Raw genomic sequence first — 17,063 nt, forward strand, 5'->3', positions numbered from 1 at the left:
TCGTACCCATCATCTTCTGGCCAGCAGATGATGAGTACGAAACTCATTGAAACATGGCGACAAGATCACGCCACTACTCGGCTGATAACCCAAGAAGAATTCATCAATTTTTTTTGTGCAGTTCAGTGCTATGATACTGTGGCGTTAGTGGGTTGGCAGAGTGCCAAGTTAAGCAACATGAAGTACGAGGTGCGTTCAAGTTCTAAGGCCTCCGATTTTTTTTTCTCCAGACTGGAAAGAGATAGAAACATGTGCATTGTTTTAAAATGAGGCCGCATTCATTGTCAATACGTCCCAGAGATGGCAGCACTGTATGGCAGATGGAATTTTACCGCCAGCGGCGAGAATGAGAACTGTTTTAAATACTTAAAATGGCGAAGTTTTCCTTACTTGAACAGCGTGCAATCATTCGTTTTCTGAATTTGCGTGGTGTGAAACCAATTGAAATTCATCGACAGTTGAAGGAGACGTGTGGTGATGGAGTTAGGGATGTGTCGGAAGTGCGTTCGTGGGTGCGACAGTTTAATGAAGGCAGAACATCGTCTGACAACAAACTGAAACAACCTCGGGCTCGCACAAGCCGGTCTGACGACACGATCGAGAAAGTGGAGAGAATTGTTTTGGGGGATCGCCGAATGACTGTTGAACAGATCGCCTCCAGAGTTGGCATTTCTGTGGGCTCTGTGCACACTATCCTGCAGGACGACCTGAAAATGCGAAAAGTGTCATCCAGGTGGATGCCACGGATGCTGACGGACGACCACACGGCTGCCCGTGTGGCATGTTGCCGAGCAATGTTGACACGCAATGACAGCACGAATGGGACTTTCTTTTCATCGGTTGTGGCAATGGATGAGACATGGACGCCATTTTTCAATCCAGAAACAAAGCGCCAGTCAGCTCAGTGGAAACACACAGATTCACCGCCACCAAAAAAATTTCGGGTAACCGCCAGTGCTGAAAAAATGATGGTGTCCACGCTGGGACAGCGAGGGCGTAATACTTAGCCATTGCGTTCCAAAGGGCACTTCGGTAACAAATGCATCCTAAGAAAATGTTTTGAAGAACAAATTCCTTCCTGCACTGCAACAAAAACGTCCGGGAAGGGCTGCGCGTGTGCTGTTTCAGCAAGACAACGCACCTGCACATCGAGCTAACGTTACGCAACAGTTTCTTTGTGATAACAACTTTGAAGTGATTCCTCGTGCTCGCTACTCACCTGACCTGGCTCCTAGTGACTTTTGGCTTTTTCCAACAATGAAAGACACTCTGCATGGATGCACATTCACCAGCCGTGCTGCTATTGCCTCAGCGATTTTCCAGTGGCCAAAACAAACTCCTAAAGAAGTCTTCGCCGCTGCCATGGAATCATGGCGTCAGCGTTGTGAAAAATGTGTACGTCTGCAGAGCGATTACGTCGAGAAGTAATGCCAGTTTCATCGATTTCGGGTGAGTAGTTAATTAGAAAAAAAATTGGAGGCCTTAGAACTTGAATGCACCTCGTAGAATGCTGTGTCACCAGCCAGTGGAGAATGTGACAAGAAGCAGCTCGCTCTACACCAGGGTGTTGACATAGAGAGCGGTAATCGGGTAAGTTACACCAGTCGAGAAAGACCAGAATGTGCCACTGACCTACTGGGGAAGAAGAACCCCAGACACCAGTGACAAAAAGCCGTATTTAAGGACTGGCAGCTACCTCGTCAACATCGTCCATTGCGAGGTGTTGGAGTGACACTGAGCCTGTGTCACTAGCGCCGCCACCAGTTCAGAATCGTCACTGCCATTGCAGTCATCATTGTAGGCACTGTTGTAATGCATTCGTCGCCTAGGAGGCGCCAGAGTGACACAGTCACTGTAGTAGCCACCGCCACTATCGTCAGATGCCGTCAGTAGGCAGCTGCCTGTAACGGAGTCATCGCCTGGGGCGCATTGTGGTAATGCACTGTCGCCGTTATACTGGGATGCTGCCACCACAAACACCATGACTGGGGCCGGAGCTGGGGTGCCTGGCCTGCTGGCAACAGACAGCCACAGCTGGGGGGGGGGGGGAGGGATGGTCGCTGAGATGCTGCACTGACTAGTCCCACTGCCAACACCCCCCCCCCCCCCTCCGCCCAGCAGCTGCCTCCATAACTGCTGCCTGTTGTGCGTGGCCCCAGCTGCTGCAGAACATTCCTGCAAGGCCGCAGCGCCGACACCGTGGCAGCATATTCCAGTTAATGGCATCACGGCAAGAGCCTTGCAGTGGGCAGGCAAGCACATGAGGCGCCGGTGCTCCCTTTCTCACCGCTGTGAACATTGCAAGTGGAAGCAAATCTCGCCCAGAGGGCCCCCAATAAAAGCACTACAGCTGATCAATAAACGTTGTTATTCTGCCAACAGGAGCCATCTGTGGACACACTCCCACCGTCCTTTTCCTCACACCCAGCAGAGAACCAACACTGGAATCCAGCAATGGGCAGTGGAGTCCTGTGCCAGTTAACATCTCCCATTTACAGATGTCGGCATCCACACTAGGCATTCTGGAGGACAGATCTCGTGGAGTCAAGAGTTAGCAGTATGGAGCACCTACACAGATGATGTGCCACAGGACAAAAGAAGTAAATGCTGATTTCAGTTATTTTGGTTTTGTGCCTGTCGGGTTGTCCCTTTTCCTGTCTATTGCCGGCATCATTTTTTGTATTCTCTGGGTATACTTTTCTCTCGATTAAATTGCAGTCGTTCCAAAAGGAACTTTCAGCCACTGAGATTATCAAGCAACTTAGGGCTCAGGTAGATAAATTACAGATAGAGGTAAAGAGGCTCAGAGTGACAGGCAGGACACACCTTTGATGGCACTGCTGCAGGATTCGTTGCCCCATTTCAGGGAAGTGGGGGAATATGTTTTTATCTTTTATGGCAATTTGGCTACAGCTGCCAAATTTTTTTGGGGGGGGGGCAGTGTTAGATTTGTGCTTTTACCATTGGGGGGGATGTCTTAGGGGGTTAGTATAATTATATATGTTACTAGCTTGGACCGTGACGTTACCCATGGTTAAACAGTTATCTATAAATAGATGTTAATGCCAAAACTCACTATTCACGCGTAAGCACTATCAGAAAAGCCATCCCTTGTTATATCTTTAAAAGTACACTATAGGTAAAGCTTATTTACAAAATCATCTACATACAGATATACGAGGGGAATTCAAAAAGTAAAGGCACATTTGTGAAAAGCTGTACTTATTCTGATGATAGAAAACTGAAACATGCGTTATTTTTCTGCATAACCTCCCTGGACTTCAATGCAGTTTTCCCGACTTTTTAGGAGTTTTTTTTTACTTCATCAGAAAATACGTTTATCGGTTGCATCTGTAACCAATTTTGCACCACAGCAATGACGTCTTCATCACTTTCAAATCTTCTTCCCTGTAGTACTTCCGTTAAGGGTCCAAACATGTGAAAATCGCTTCGAGACAGGTCTGTACTGTATGGTGGATGTTGCAGCACCTGGAATCTCAACTCCTTTATTGCGTCGGCTCTCCGTTTGGCGGAATGTGGGCGAGCGTTATCTTTCTGCAGGATGACACCTCTTCACAGTTTTCCACGACGTATGGATCTGATTGCAGGTTTTAGTTTCGTACGCAACACATCACATCCACCACACAATACAGACCTGGCTCTAAAGCCTCGTTTACGCTGGGGCGACATCTTGCAACATTGTGGCATGCTACGGAAATGTGGCGTGCGTCGTCTTGTCGTTTAGTTCTAAATGTTTTGAAATGCTTACCTACTACATAACACTTTTTCAAAATTAATAAGCATGCATATTAATAGTATTAATAGTAAGACTGTATTAAAAATTTTCAGTGTTCGGCTCCACAAATTTAAATTATATGTGAAGTTTTACTCCAGTGCGTGGGAAATAAACATCCCAGGTTGGGATGCATAAACTAAAACCGGAGGAGGGGATGGTCTGATGCAGAGGGGGGAAATTCCCCCCATCCCCCTCTGCAAATAGCACACTGGGGGGGGGGGGGGGGGGATGGAGTATGGAGCTTTTACAACATGTTGCTAGACTGAAGTTAACGGGAGATGTGTTTCTTCACAGAATCGTTTATTCGGTGCGAGGGCGTTACAGAGATGCTAAGAAACTCCATTGGCAGAGGCATTGTGCATAGGTCTCGCGTAACGACCGTGAGGAGAAAATCTGAGAAATTAGAACCAATACAGAGACTTACTGACAGTCATTCATCCCACACGTTGTTCGCGAGGGGAAGGTGATTGTACAGCTCAGTTAGTGGAAGAACATTGATCTATCTATATCCAGATCCCGCTCCAGCTACTGCCAGGTCTGGATGCTGGCGAGTCCTCTCCATTTGGCTCGGTCCTCCCACCACTTTTCTTCCTCCACTAGCTGCCAGGTCACACCTCTCATTTCCACAGATATTCTCACTCCCATTTTCCACTATGTTCTTGGACGCCCTCTAGGTTTTTTCCCCTTCCATCTTTAGTTCATCCATAAATAAGTGAAACTTTCTACCACTTTGAGGGGTTCTCCATTCAAGGCTATATTTCCGTTGATCCCTTTCTCTCTTCCAAACACCATTACTTCACTCTTTTCTTTATTTTTTTTTAATCCATACCTTTTCATTATTTCCTTCCATGCATCAAGTTGTAACTGTACACCTACCTCTTTATCAAATGGTTCTGAGCACTATGGGACTTAACATCTGAGGTCATCAGTCCCCTAGAACTTAGAACTACTTAAACCTAACTAACCTAAGGACATCACACACATCCATGCCCGAGGCAGGATTCGAACCTGTGACCGTAGCGGTCGCGCGGTTCCAGACTGAAGCGCCTAGAACCACTCAGCCACACCGGCCGGCTCTACCTCTTTATCACCCCATATTACCATATCATCTGAAAAAATCATCTTTTTGTCTTTTTCTTTACTAATCTTTAACTGCCCTATTCACTCCCTCCATCACAACATTAAAAAGTGCAGGACATAGAGTACTTCCTTGCTTAAGTCCTTGTCTTATTTCGAAGTATTCAGAGTTCCCCAATGGTGTTCTAATCCTACAATTGTGTCCTCTGTACATTGTCTTTATTACATTAACGTATCCATGTTTTATATCTATCTTCTTCATCTCTTCCCAGAATCTTTCCCTGTTAACTAAGTCATATGCCTTTTCTATGTCTATAAAAACCATTATCACCCTTTTGTTATACTCCCAACTTTTTTCCATCAGTTGACGGATAGAAAATATCAGGTCGATTGTGCTTCTTCCTTTCCTAAACCCATGCTGTTCTTCACTCAGCTCCTTTTCTATCTTTTCACCCATTCGATTTAGCAAAATTTAAGCATACACAGACGAAATTTATTTTAATCTTTAAGATCGTTCTTAAATTGTAGTGTAATCCTTTGTGTGTTGAACACAGATGCGTTATGATGACGTAGACCAGCAGTCTGAGGACCTGCAAGACGTACAAAAAGTACCCTCCGCCACACACCATTAGGTCTATTGCGGAGTATAATATAGATGTAGACGTACATGAAATGGTATCATGGTTAGAATAAAAGAGCTTCCGAGACGGTGGGAGTCAGTCACAGCAACAGGGAGACTATATTGAAGGACTGTAAAGTGATATTGAAAAAAAAGTGTAAGTAAAAAAAAAGGTATCTTATTTATGAAATGTCCCTCTTATGTCCTGATTTGGATGTTAACGTCATCAGACACACTGTTTGTGCATTTCCTGTAGAAAAGGGTGTGTTGTAATTCTCACAATGACATGATCGTGAATGGAACAGTGACCCGAAGAGGTAGAATAAATTTTCTTGTTTCACGTCTATTGTTACAAACTTGCAGGTCCTCAGACTACCGATTTCGTTCAGCAAAGACCATCGTCAGATCTCTTTTATAGAAAACGTGTCCTAATACTCTGAAGCCACTATGGCTGCCATGGCCACAGTATATTAGGACATGTTTTTTTATGAAACATATCTGCAGATGGTCATTGCTGACCTGCAAGTTTGTAACCGTGTTGTTGTTGTTGTGGTCTTCAGTCCTGTCACTGGTTTGATGCAGCTCTCCATGCTACTCTGTCCTGTGCAAGCTTCTTCGTCTCCCAGTACCTACTGCAACCTACATCCTTCTGAATCTGCTTAGTGTATTCATCTCTTGGTCTCCCCCTACGATTTTTACCCTCCGTGCTGCCCTCCAATACTAAATTGGTGATCCCTTGATGCCTCAGAACATGTCCTACCAACTGATCCCTTCTTCTGGTCAAGTTGTGCCACAAACTTCTCTTCTCCCCAAATCCTATTCAATACTTCCTCATTAGTTATGTGATCTACCCATCTAATCTTCAGCATTCTTCTGTAGCACCTGCTTCCCTTTCATGTCCCTCGACTCTTATAACTGCCACCTGGTTTCTGTACAAATTGTGAATAGCCTTTCGCTCCCTGTATTTTACCCCTGCCACCTTTAGAATTTGAAAGAAAGTATTCCAGTCAACATTGTCAAAAGCTTTCTCTAAGTCTACAAATGCTAGAAACGTAGGTTCGCCTTTCCTTAATCTTTCTTCTAAGATAAGTCGTAAGGTCAGTATTACCTCACGTGTTCCAGTATTTCTACGGAATCCAAACTGATCTTCCCTGAGGTCAGCTTCTACTAGTTTTTCCATTCGTCTGTAAAGAATTCGTGTTAGTATTTTGCAGCTGTGGCTTATTAAACTGATTGTTCGCTAATTTTCACATCTGTCAGCACATGCTTTCTTTGGGATTGGAATTGTTATATTCTTCTTGAAATCTGAGGGTACTTCGCCTGTTTCATACATCTTGCTCACCCGATGGTAGAGTTTTGTCAGGACTGGCTGTTCCAAGGCCGTCAGTAGTTCCAATGGAATGTTGTCTACTGCGGGGGCCTTGTTTCGACTCAGGTCTTTCAGTGCTCTGTCAAACTCTTCACGCATTATCGTATCTCCCATTTCATCTTCATCTACATCCTATTCCATTTCCATAATATTGTCCTCAAGTACATCGCTCTTGTATAGGCCCTCTATATACTCCTTCCACCTCGCTGCTTTCCCTTCTTTGCTTAGAACTGGATTTCCATCTGAGCTGTTGATGTTCATACAAGTGGTTCTCTAATCTCCAAAGGTCTCTTTAATTTTCCTGTAGGCAGTATCTATCTTACCCCTAGTGAGATAAGCCTCTACATCCTTACATTTGTCCTCTAGCCATCCCTGCTTAGCCATTTTGCACTTCCTGTTGATCTCATTTTTGAGACGTTTGTATTCCTTTTTGCCTGCTTCATTTACTGCATTTTTATATTTTCTCCTTTCATCAATTAAATTCAATATTTCTTCTGTTACCCAAGGATTTCTACTAGCCCTCGTCTTTTTACCTACTTGATCCTCTGCTGCCTTCTCTACTTCATCCCTCAAAGCTACCCATTCTTCTTCTACTGTATTTCTTTCCCCCATTCCTGTCAATTGTTCTCTTATGCTCTCCCTGAAGTCCTGTACAACCTCTGGTTCTTTCAGTTTATCCAGGTCCCATCTCCTTAAATTCCCACCTTTTTGCAGTTTCTTCAGTTTTAATCTACAGCTCATAACCAATAGATTGTGGTCAGAGTCCACATCTGCCCCTGGAAATGTCTTACAATTTAAAACCTGGTTCCTAAATCTCTGTCTTACCATTATATAATCTATCTGATACCTTTTAGTATCTCCAGGGTTCTTCCATGTATACAACCTTCTATCATGATTCTTAAACCAAGTGTTAGCTATGATTAAGTTGTGCTCTGTCCAAAATTCTACCAGGCGGTTTCCTCTTTCATTTCTTAGCCCCAATCCATATTCACCTACTACGTTTCCTTCTCTCCCTTTTCCTACACTCGAATTCCAGTCACCCATGACTATTAAATTTTCGTCTCCCTTCACTATCTGAATAATTTCTTTTATTTCATCATACATGTCTTCAATTTCTTCGTCATCTGCAGAGCTAGTTGGCATATAAACTTGTACTACTGTAGTAGGTGTGGGCTTCGTATCTATCTTGGCCACGATAATGCGTTCACTATGCTGTTTGTAGTAGCTTACCCGCATTCCTATTTTCCTATTCATTATTAAACCTACTCCTGCCTTACCCCTATTTGACTTTGTATTTCTAACCCTGTATTCGCCTGACCAGAAGTCTTGTTCCTACTGCCACCGAACTTCACTAATTCCCACTATTTCTAACTTTAACCTATCCATTTCCCTTTTTAAATTTTCTAACCTACCTGCCCGATTAAGGGATCTGACATTCCGCGCTCCGATTCGTAGAACGCCAGTTTTCTTTCTCCTGATAACGACATCCTCTTGAGTAGTCCCCGCCCGGAGATCTGAATGGGGGACTATTTTACCTCCGGAATATTTTACCCAAGAGGACGCCATCATCATTTAATCATACAGTAAAGCTGCATGCCCTCGGGAAAAAGTTACGGCCGTAGTTTCCCCTTGCTTTCAGCCGTTCGCAGTACCAGCACAGCAAGGCCGTTTTGGTTATTGTTACAAGACCAGATCAGTCAATCATCCAGACTGTTGCCCTTGCAACTACTGAAAAGGCTGCTGCCCCTCTTCAGGAACCACACGTTTGTCTGGCCTCTCAACAGATACCCCTCCGTTGTGGTTGTACCTACGGTACGGCTATCTGTATCGCTGAGGCACGCAAGCCTCCCCACCAACGGCAAGGTCTATGGTTCATGGGGGGTTTGTAACCATAGACGTGACATAAGAGAAATTTATTTTGTTTTAATTCTGATGTTTGTTGGTCAGTTCTGTTTAGCTTGAGTGTATAGTCTGATGTGGAAAATGAGTGAAGTGGGACACATTGTTGAAACTTTTCACACTGCAGATAATCAAAATTAGATCTTCAGGAATAACCCTGTATAGAAAGTAAAGATGCGGCATTCCATGCTGGTTCAACCCTACGCCAGAGTTTATCCATTACAGTGGCTGCCACACTGGGGTGAAACAAGGGCTGTGTCATTGTAAGAGATTCAGAGGAGAGACATTGTGCCCAGTTCACTGGCGCCACGTCGTCAAAATGCACTCGCGCTCAACACACAAAAGTTTATGCAAGAGTGAAATTAAAGATCAAATAACTTTTCCAAACTTAGTCAATGTATACTTAAGTACATCAATATTAACACCGTTAAGTCTGAGAATGATCAAATGAATATGTTAATAGAGGGCCTATACAAGGGCGATGTACTTGAGGACAATATTATGGAAATGGAAGAGGATGTAGATAATGATAAAATGGGAGATATGATACTGCGTGAAGAGTTTGACAGAGCACTGAAGGACCTGAGTCGAAACAAGGCCCCAGGAGTAGACAACATGCCATTAGAACTACTGACAGCCTTGGGGAGGCCAATCCTGACAAAACTCTACCATCTGGTGACCAAGATGTATGAGACAGGCGAAATACCCTCAGACTTCAAGAAGAATATAATAATTCCGATCCCAAAGAAAGCAGGTGCTGACAGATGTGAAAATTACCGAAAAACCAGTTTAATAAGTCACAGCTGCAAAATACTAACGCGAATTCTTTACAGGCGAATGGAAAAACTGGTAGAAGCTGACCTCGGGTACGATCAGTAGAAATATTGGAACACGTGAAGCAATACTCACCCTATGACTTATCTTAGAAGCTAGATTAAGGAAAGGCAAACCTACGTTTCTAGCATTTGTAGACTTAGAGAAAGCTTTTGACAATGTTGACTGGAATACTCTCTTTCAAATTCTAAAGGTGGCAGGTGTAAAATACAGGGAGCGAAGGGCTATTTACCATTTGTACAGAAACCAGATGGCAGTTATAAGAGCCGAGGGACATGAAAGGGAAGCAGTGGTTGGGAATGGAGTTAAGACAGGGTTGTAGCCTCTCCCCGATGTTATTCAATCTGTATATTGAGCAAGCAGTAAAGGAAACAAAAGAAAAATTCGGAGTAGGTATTAAAATCCATGGAGAAGAAGTAAAAACATTCAGGTTCGCCGATGACATTGTAATTCTGTCAGAGACAGCAAAGGACTTGGAAGAGTAGTTGAACGGAATGGATAGTATCTTGAAAGGAGGGTATAAGATGAACACAACAAAAGCAAAACGAGGATAATGGAATGTAGTCGAATTAAACCGGGTGATGCTGAGGGAATTAGATTAGGAAATGAGACACTTAAAGTAGTAAAGGAGTTTTGCTATTTGGGGATCAAAATAACTGATGATGGTCGAAGTAGAGAGGATATAAAATGTAGACTGGCAATGGCAAGGACAGCGTTTCTGAAGAAGAGAAATTTGTTAACATCGAGTATAGACTTAAGTGTCAGGAAGTCGTCTCTGAAAGTATTTGTATGGAACTGAAACATGGACTATAAATAGTTTAGACAAGAAGAGAATAGAAGGTTTCGAAATTTGGTGCTACAGAAGAATGCTGAAGATTAGATAGGTAGATCACATAACTAATGAGGAGGTACTGAATAGGATTGGGGACAAGAGAAGTTAGTGGCTGAACTTGAATAGAAGAAGGGATCGGTTGCAGGACGTGTTCTGAGGCATCAAGGGATAATCAATTTAGTATTGGAAGGCCGCGTGGAAGTTAAAAATCGTAGAGGGAGACCAAGATGAATACACTAAGCAGATTCAGAAGGATGTAGGTTGCAGTAGGTACTGGGAGATGAAGAAGCTTGCACAGGATAGAGTAGCATGGAGAGCTGCATCAAACCAGTCTCAGGACTGAAGACCACAACAACAACAACAACAACAACGAAAAAACGATCTAAAGAAAAAAATGGGACTGAATAACAACACTAGAAAAATATTGGTTAGAATATGCAAATGTACGTCACAATTTAAAAATTACAAGTCTCAACTTGATCAGAGCAATATCTTGGCTAAAATCGGCGTTTATACGAAAGATTTATGGTGCTCAATATTAGACTGAGAAAGATGAAAATTCGTGTGTAGTCTTAGTTTCATGTAAAAACATTAAATTTGTGACACCAATGAGCTGCCTCTATAAATTTTCACTTCATTTACTAAAAACCAAACGTGGAACGAAAACATCATTCTTCAAGGTAGGTTATCATTTGTATTTGTCATAGTAACTTCTAGTTACAGCACTGGATTACATTTAAGCAATAACGCAGCTGTACCTAGTTTCAAGATTTTACTGCAAGCAACTGTAGTCACAAGGAATCTTTTGGAGGTTATGTTCTACTGTCAGTTCCATTCTAAAAGTTCTAACCGGTAAAGCTTAAATTCAGTCGAGCTAAAACTTTTTCAGCAACTAAAGTAAACTTAACACCATTTATAGAAAAATTAAGACGACTGTGGATTGTTAAATAACAGTGTCATTAATTAATATGTGTCTGAGAACAGGCCCATTTAGATACTGCTACATTATGTGATCAAAAGGATCCGGACATTTGGCTGAAAATGACTTACAAGTTCGTGACGCCCTCCATCGGTCGTGCTGGAATGTAATATGGTCCTGGCCAGCCCTTAGCCTTGATGAGAGCCTCCACGCTCGCAGGCCTACGTTCAGTCAGGCGCTGGAAGGTTTCTTGAGAAATGGCAGCCCATTCTTCACAGAGTGCTGCACTGAGGGAGAGGTATCGACGTCGGTCGTTGAGGCCTGGCACGAAGTCGGCGTTCCAAAACATACCAGAGGTGTTCTGTAGTATTCAGGTCAGGACTCTGTGCAGGCCAGTCCATTACGGGAATGTTATTGTTGTGTAACCACTCCTCCACAGGCCGTGCATTATGAACAGATGCTCGATCGTGTTGAAAGATGCAATCGCCATCTCTGAATTGCTCTTGAACAGTGCGAAGAAAGAAGGTGTTTAAAACATCAATGTAGGCCTGTGCCGTGATAGTGCCATGCAAAACAATAACGGATGCAAGGCCCCTCCATGAAAAACACGACCAAACCATAACACCACCGCCTCTGAATTTCACCGTTGGCACTACACACACTAGCAGATGACGTTCACTGTGCATTTACCATACCAAAATCCTACCATCGGATCGCCACATTGTGCACCATGATTCGCCACTCCACACAACGTTTTTCCACTGTTCAATCGTCCAGTGTTTACGCTCCTTACATCAAGCGAGGCGTCGTTTGGCATTTACCAGCGTGATGTGTAGCTTATGAGCAACCACTCGACCATGAAATCCCAGTTTCCTCACCTCCCGCGTAACTATCATAGTACTTGTAATGGATCCTGATGCAGTTTGGAATTCCTGTGTGATGGTCTGGATAGATGTCTCCCTATTACACATTTTGACCCTCTTCAACTGTCGGCAGTCTCTGTCAGTCAACAGACGAGGTCAGCCTGTACGCTTTTGTGCTGTACGTGTCCCTTCACGTTTCCACTTCTCCATCACATCGGAAACAGTGGACCTAGGGGTGTTTAGGAGTGTGGAAATCTCGCGTACAGACGTATGACACAAGTGACACCCAATCAGCTGACCACGTTCGAAGTCCGTGCATTCTGTGGAGCACCATATTCTGCTCTCTCTCTCGATGTCTAATGACTACTGAGGTCACTGATATGTAGTACCTGGCAGTAGGTGGCAGCACAATGGACCTAATATGAAAAACGTTATGTTTTTGAGGGTGTCCGGATACTTTTGATCACCATCCAGAGTAGCCGAAAGCACTAACGTGCTGCTTCCTGAACTCAGATAGGCGCGCTGGCTCCGGACTGAATCCACCCAGCTGATTAACGACGAGGACTGGTGTGCTGGCCAGCCTGGATGTGGTTTTTAGGAAGTTTTCCAAATCCCGCTACATGAATACCAGGCTGGTCCCCACGTTCTGCCTCAGTTACATGGCTCACAGACATGTGAACACGTTCGCACTATTCTACGGATTATACTAGACGCAGACAGTTGGGGAACACTAAATCCGTACCGGGGGGTATGGGGTGGCAGCAGGAAGGGCATTTGGCCAACCCTTGAAATTAACATGTTGTTGTTGTTGTGGTCTTCAGTCCTGAGACTGGTTTGATGCAGCTCTCCATGCTACTCTATCCTGTGCAAGCTTCTTCATCTCCCAGTACCTACTGCAACCTACATCCTTCTGAATCTGCTTAGTGTATTCATCTCTTGGTCTCCCTCTACGATTTTTACCCTCCACGCTGCCCTCCAATGCTAAATTTGTGATCCCTCGATGCCTCAGAACATGTCCTACCAACCGATCCCTTCTTCTAGTCAAGTTGTGCCACAAACTTCTCTTCTCCCCAATCCTATTCAATACCTCCTCATTAGTTACGTGATCTACCCACCTTATCTTCAGCATTCTTCTGTAGCACCACATTTCGAAAGCTTCTATTCTCTTCTTGTCCAAACTAGTTATCGTCCATGTCTCACTTCCATACATGGCTACACTCCATACAAATACTTTCAGAAACGACTTCCTGACACCTAAATCTATATTCGATGTTAACAAATTTCTCTTCTTGAGAAACGCTTTCCTTGCCATTGCCAGTCTACATTTTATATCCTCTCTACTTCGACCATCATCGGTTATTTTACTCCCTAAATAGCAAAACTCCTTTACTACTTTAAGTGTCTCATTTCCTAATCTAATTCTCTCGCCATCACCCGACTTAATTTGACTACATTCCATTATCCTCGTTTTGCTTTTGTTGATGTTCATCTTATATCCTCCTTTCAAGACACTGTCCATTCCGTTCAACTGCTCTTCCAAGTCCTTTGCTGTCTCTGACAGAATTACAATGTCATCGGCGAACCTGAAAGTTTTTACTTCTTCTCCATGAATTTTAATACCTACTCCGAATTTTTCTTTTGTTTCCTTTACTGCTTGCTCAATATAAAGATTGAATAACATCGGGGAGAGGCTACAACCCTGTCTCACTCCTTTCCCAACCACTGCTTCCCTTTCATGCCCCTCGACTCTTATAACTGCCATCTGGTTTCTGTACAAATTGTAAATAGCCTTTCGCTCCCTGTATTTTACCCCTGCCACCTTCAGAATTTGAAAGAGAGTATTCCAGTCAACATTGTCAAAAGCTTTCTCTAAGTCTACAAATGCTAGAAACGTAGGTTTGCCTTTTCTTAATCTTTCTTCCAAGATAAGTCGTAAGGTCAGTATTGCCTCACGTGTTCCAACATTTCTACGGAATCCAAACTGATCTTCCCCGAGGTCGGCTTCTACCAGTTTTTCCATTCGTCTGTAAAGAATTCGCGTTAGTATTTTGCAGCTGTGACTTATTAAACTGATAGTTCGGTAACTTTCACATCTGTCAACACCTGCTTTCTTTGGGATTGGAATTATTATATTCTTCTTAAAGTCTGAGGGTATTTCGCCTGTCTCATACATCGTGCTCACCAGATGGTAGAGTTTTGTCATGACTGGCTCTCCCGAAATCCGATTAACCATGGCCGAACCTGCGTAACCACGGGACTAGGCACAAGCAATAGAATAGGTTACTTTTGATCACATAGTGTATATTCCGTGTGTGTGAACTATTACAGAATATATCAGTTAGTTAAAACTCAAAAGTTATATTTATCAAAAGGACAGATTGGACACAATAGGTGGGGGCGTTTTCATTGAAGTCGACAAAAGTGTTGTTCCAATCAAGGTCGAAATTGAGTATAACTACGAAGTTATCTTGGCGCTAGGAGCAGGCCTAGGAGAACTAATGTTAACAGTCGGATGTTTTAACCAGCCACCTGATTCTACTGCAACAACAGGGATTAGTGATCATGATGTGAACATAGTGATAATGGTTAGTAAACAGAATGAGTCCATGAAGAAGGCTAGGAGAGTTTTTATGCCAGAAAGAGAAGATAAGGAGTTGTCAGCATACAAATCGGACAACAAACGGACTTTATTTAGTTTCAATATGATGAATGTATTGGAAGTTCGGGAAAAGTTAAAACTGATTGTAAATCGAGCGATGGGTAAGTGTATGCCAAGTAAATGAGTCAAGGATGGAGAAGATCCACCGTGCTTTGTCAATAAAATTCCGAAAATGCTGAGGAAGGAGAGATTGTTACCCTCTCGGTTCAAAAAAAGTACGCGCAAATGTCAACAGCCAAAAGTTAGTAAAAATTCGTTTGTGTGTACAAATATCGATGTGCGAAACATACAACAACTTCTACCGCCACACTTTAGCGAAAGATCTTGCCGAGAACCCGCCCTACATAAAATCGCCAAGCAAGTCGGAGGCTGCCATCCACTCATTCTGATCTGCAATGTTGTACATCAATATCCCTTGACATCGGTTTGCTGTGGAATTCTTGAACATACTCTCAGTTTGAATACAATATTAATTAGCGCTGATTTAGAAAGCTCCTTTTGTGGGAAACTCAGATTTGCCTTTCCTCGCGTGATATCCTGAGAACAATGGGTGAAAGTCAACAGGCAGATTTATGGAATGTGTTTTACATAGTGCCCCACTGCAGGCCTTAACAAAGATATGAGCATGTGGAATAGGTTGCCACATTTCTTAGTGGCTCAAAGATTTGTTAAGGGGACATTGTACATGAAATTCGTTGAAATTTGACATTTTGTGTTTTCTGCTCCATAATGTACTTTGTACTTTCCTGAAGATTTTGGTATATAATACATTGAAATCAAACTATTGTGAGACTTTAAGATAATATTTTGAATGTTGATGTGTGCCTGCCAAATTTCACTGTTACGCATATACTGCCACAGTTGAGCAGTCATATCTTGGGAACTACACAGTCTAGAAGGCTGTAAATTGCTTTGTTTTGTGCCTAGTGCCACGTCTCAGAAGTTGGCATTACGAATAAACAAATCAGTCCTTTCCTTCTGATACTAAATTTCGTTGAAAGTAGTGAGATTATCGGCTATTTTTGTAGCATGTACGAGAGACATTCGTAAGGAGTCCAAAGAAATCGGTGCGTCGTGCATCCCGTGAACTCGAAACGGCTCCAAAGACAGTGTGGAAAGTCGTGCGACAGAAGTTGCCTGTGAAATCATTCAAATTGGAGCTAGTGCAGAAGCTCAATGACGACGACAAAGACAAGCTTTTTGAGCTTTGCTCGCAGTTGCAATTGAATTAGGATGCGGATGACATTGTTGATCACTTAATTTTTAGCGACGAAGCCACTTTTCATAATAATGGGAAGTGAGCAGGCATAATTTTCAAACCTGGGGTACAAAACATCCACACGAACGCATTGAATTTGTGTGTGGTTCACTAAAGGTAAATGTTTTTGTGCATTGTCACGTAAAAAACTATACGGGTCATTCTTCTTCGCCGAGAGCACTGTCACTGGATATTCCTACTTGGATATGTTGCAGCAATGGCTGATGCCTCAAATGCATAGGACTCTCCGTTCATCTTTCAGCAGGATGGGGCTCCACCCCATTTTCACCGTGAAGTTCGTGGCTACCTGAACATGGAGTTGCCACATCGATGGATTGGCTGTGCTTCAGAAGGGGACAGTTGTTCTATGAAATGACCTCTCCAATCACCAGATCTTACTCCATATGAGTGTTTTCTGTGAGGACCTAACATGCTTGGAATGACATGGGGTTTTATTAGAACAAAAGAAAAAAGCAAAGTATTGCTAGACACGTGAAAGATCTCTTGCGCTCGTCGTCTGGTGATGATCGTGTGTTCGGCTGCCACTTTCGTCATGCTTGGCCTCCCAGGTCCACAGTCCTCAGTCCGTGCCATTATTGGCTTTGGGGTTACCTAAAGTCGCAAGTGTATCGTGATCGACCAACATCTCTAGGGATGCTGAAAGACAACATCCGACACTAATGCCTCACCATAACTCCCGACATGCTTTACAGTGCTGTTCGCAACATTATTGCTCGACTGCAGCTATTGCTGAGGAATGATGGTGGACAAATTGAGCATTTCCTGTAAAGAACATCATCTTTGCTTTGTTTTACTTTGTTATGCTCATTATTGCTATTCTGATCAGATCAAGCGCCATCTGTTGGACATTTTTTGAACATTTGTATTTTTTTGGTTCTAATAAAACCCCATGTCATTCCAAGCATGTGTGTCAATTT

This window comes from Schistocerca cancellata, chromosome 11, assembly GCF_023864275.1.
Source record: "Schistocerca cancellata isolate TAMUIC-IGC-003103 chromosome 11, iqSchCanc2.1, whole genome shotgun sequence".
Classification (NCBI taxonomy): Eukaryota; Metazoa; Arthropoda; class Insecta; order Orthoptera; family Acrididae; genus Schistocerca; species Schistocerca cancellata.